Source organism: Grammomys surdaster, unplaced genomic scaffold, assembly GCF_004785775.1.
Source record: "Grammomys surdaster isolate TR1022 unplaced genomic scaffold, NIH_TR_1.0 358, whole genome shotgun sequence".
NCBI classification, from domain to species: domain Eukaryota; kingdom Metazoa; phylum Chordata; class Mammalia; order Rodentia; family Muridae; genus Grammomys; species Grammomys surdaster.
Window position 1 is genome coordinate 188801 of NW_021604777.1, and position 3319 is coordinate 192119.

The following is a 3319-nucleotide window of genomic DNA, read 5'->3' on the forward strand; positions in this document are numbered from 1 at the left end:
AGATACATTTACTGCAGATACACAAGTACACAGAATAGATACATTTATTGCAGATACAAAAGTACATGGAATAGATACATTTATTGCAGATATACAAGTACACAGAATAGTTACATTTATTGCAGATACACAAGTACACAAAATAGATATATTAACTGCAGATAGAGAAGTTCACGGAATAGATATATTTACTGCAGATACACAAGTACACACAACTTGCTATTAGTCTATGGGTACAAAGTTTCAAAGCCACTATTCTGAACCACAAGGACTGCCTGCTCTCATAATCAAGTAGAAAAGCATTGTATATTTAGTTTTTATAGTTATATTACTGCAAAAACATCCATTGCTATGACAAACAAAAGGATGACAGCTTTAAAAAGCCAGGCTATATAAAGTTTTTCATTTTGTTTTGGTTTTAAACACAGATCGCTAAAATAAATACAGGCATAAAAAAGAATCACTAGGAAAAGGGCAGGCAGGTACGAGAAGAAAGCGTCTATGTAGTCCATAGATGGCTCCTATTTAATTCATACATCCCAGTGCAATAACTCCAATAGCATTGAATGGTGCCATAAGAAAACCTATTTTCTGACATTTAGAGGACCGGAGAGTATAGTTATCATCAAATACTGACTTGTTGATCTGGCTTGAGTCATGGAGAGCCTACGTTAAGGATTATGGGTGATCAGATCTAGAGCATCTTCTAGTCACTAACCCTTCTCTCCATAGATTACTACTAATGAGCAACAGCATGACAACAGCTACTGGAATGAACTAGAAACCAAGGAACATGATTGTCAATTAATTAGTCCTGAGTTCCTAGGAAGGAGAGAGAGAGACAAAGAGGGGAGGCGGGAGACATGGATGATGGAGAGAGAGAGGGAGAGTATTGCAGGTGCCGGAACCTGTGGGATGCAGAGGACAACCTCAAGTGTTCACCATTAGTTGTTTTCCACCATTTTGGTCTGTTGTTTGTGTTGAGAAAAGGTTTCTTGTTGGTATGCAAATCAGCCAGTAGGCTAGGTTGGCTGGTCAGCAAGTACCAGAGATCTGCCTACATCTAACACCTGGAACAAAACAAACAAACAAACAAACAACAAAAAACACGGCTTTCAGGAATTGAAGTCATGTCTTCATGTTCCAACTGAGACATCTTCCCTGTCATGTGGACTTCCTTTGAATTTACAGTTTCCACAGTTAAGATTTGTGCTTTTTAAGTGATAAGTCTCAAGTAACACATTTCACCAGGAGAGTTCGAATAACAAATGGCACAACAATGTTAAGGCATACACTCTTGCCCTGCAACTTTGTGACTACTACTCTACCTCTCAGACCCTGATAGCCACTGATAGGCTTTCTTAGCCTGAAGGTCATCTCTCCACTGCCACCTGGTGGGAACAGGATTCACAGAACTGAAGATCAAATACTGCCTTCTCTATTAACAGACATATACTATCAGCTTTTCATTCCAGAGCTCAGGAGGACAAAGCCCAAACACAAGGATGTTGCCCTTCATCTTTCCAAACTTCCTTTCTAGATAATCAAATTCAGAAGCATCCGTTAAAAAACGGTAAAATAAGCCTAGTAAGAAGCTTTCAGGGGCACCTCAGGACAGATAGTTCTTGTTTAGTGAGTACATCTGCCTCTGGATTTCCAGGAAGATAAAATGGGCCTTACGGAACGCTATCAGGATCACTGATTGCTAATGAATACATATATCTCCTTCCCATCTGCTCTACACACTGTGGCCAGTCAGGCACTTGTTAGTTTTCCTTTCCATACTGGGCCATTTTTATATACAGATGTCTGATTACAGCCCTTGTGCCTATGTAGATTGTAACAGATCAAATTTCCATATGACATTCAATACTCTTCTCAACCCACTCACTACTCTCTACCCTGATTTCTCCGGCTGCATGGGAGCTATGCTAATCTCTATTCCCGTAGCCAACTGTCCCTGTCTAGTGAACATATGCCCATTAATGTGCCAGATACAGACTTGAGTGATGTTTCTTCTAACACTTTATCTGGCTTAGCTTTTGTTTCAATTACTGGATGATGCTCAATGACTTGAAAAAACATTCTTTCCAAAAAGGCTTGGTTGGCATTGGTGGCAAGCCTGCAGATACTACATAACAGTACAGTAAATATGCATGTCACCTTTACAAAATTTGGTACCACTCTGTCTGCAAAGTAGGTGCCTCCAAAGACCTTTCATCCCAACCTTGATTAAATTAGCTACTTTCATTATCACTCTAGTGGAACAAGCAATAAATCACTCCTGTTGTCTTTGCCAAAGATACTCTTGATACTTCTACAGAGATACTTACACATTCATATTTCTTGCTATTCTGTTCCCAATATCCAGGCAAAGAAAACAATCCAGAGATCCATCAATTGATGAATGGATAATAAAATTGTCATACAAATATACAATATAATTTTATTCAACTTAAAAAATGAAATTCTAATTGCCCAATCATATGTTGGGTAAGATAACCTTGGCCATGAAGCATGTTATTGTTCACAGACAGCGCATAGGTTTAAATTCTTAGATTCATGTATTTAATTTAGAATGCCTTTAAACGATGAAGAAGACATTAGACAAGTGTGTGGGGTACCTCAAAGTATAAGGATAAAGCAGAAGAAACATGTTGTGGATTGAATGAGAATGACCTACAAAGGCTTCTATATTTGAACAGTCATTCATCAGTTGGGGGAGCTGTTTGGGAAGGATTAGGAAGTATGCCCTTATTGGAGGAGGTGTTTCACTCGGGGTGGACTTTGAGGTTTCATATGACTCCCATGACTATGACTTACAGTACTCTGTCTTTCAGTTGTGAGTCAAGACATAAGCTTTCTCATGTCCCTGGTACCATGTATTTGTTCCACAATCATAGACTCCCACAATCTGAAATCTCAATTAAATGCTTTCTTCTGATTAAAAAAAAAAATGGTAAAATACATTGTGCATAGGATTTTAAAGATATATGAAAGCAGAAAGTGGCTTCATCTAGCAACGGGCTCAAGGCTGTTCTGTGGGTGGATGTGAAGGGGGCTGAATTAACACATGAGTTGTACACTAGTGGAACCAGGTCATGCTCAGGATACCTGACAATATTCATCACTACTTCATGTGACTTGGAGTTCACTTGTCCAAATAGCAACAGAACTTCCCTTTAATACTATCTTGGCACAAGGAGCCTCCTGGTTTTAGGTAAAGATAAGATCCAGAAAATAGTTAATAAAATCTTTAGTCTGTGTTTTAAAATGTGTGTTTGTGGTTTTGTGCATCCACATGGTGTGCAGGTAAACA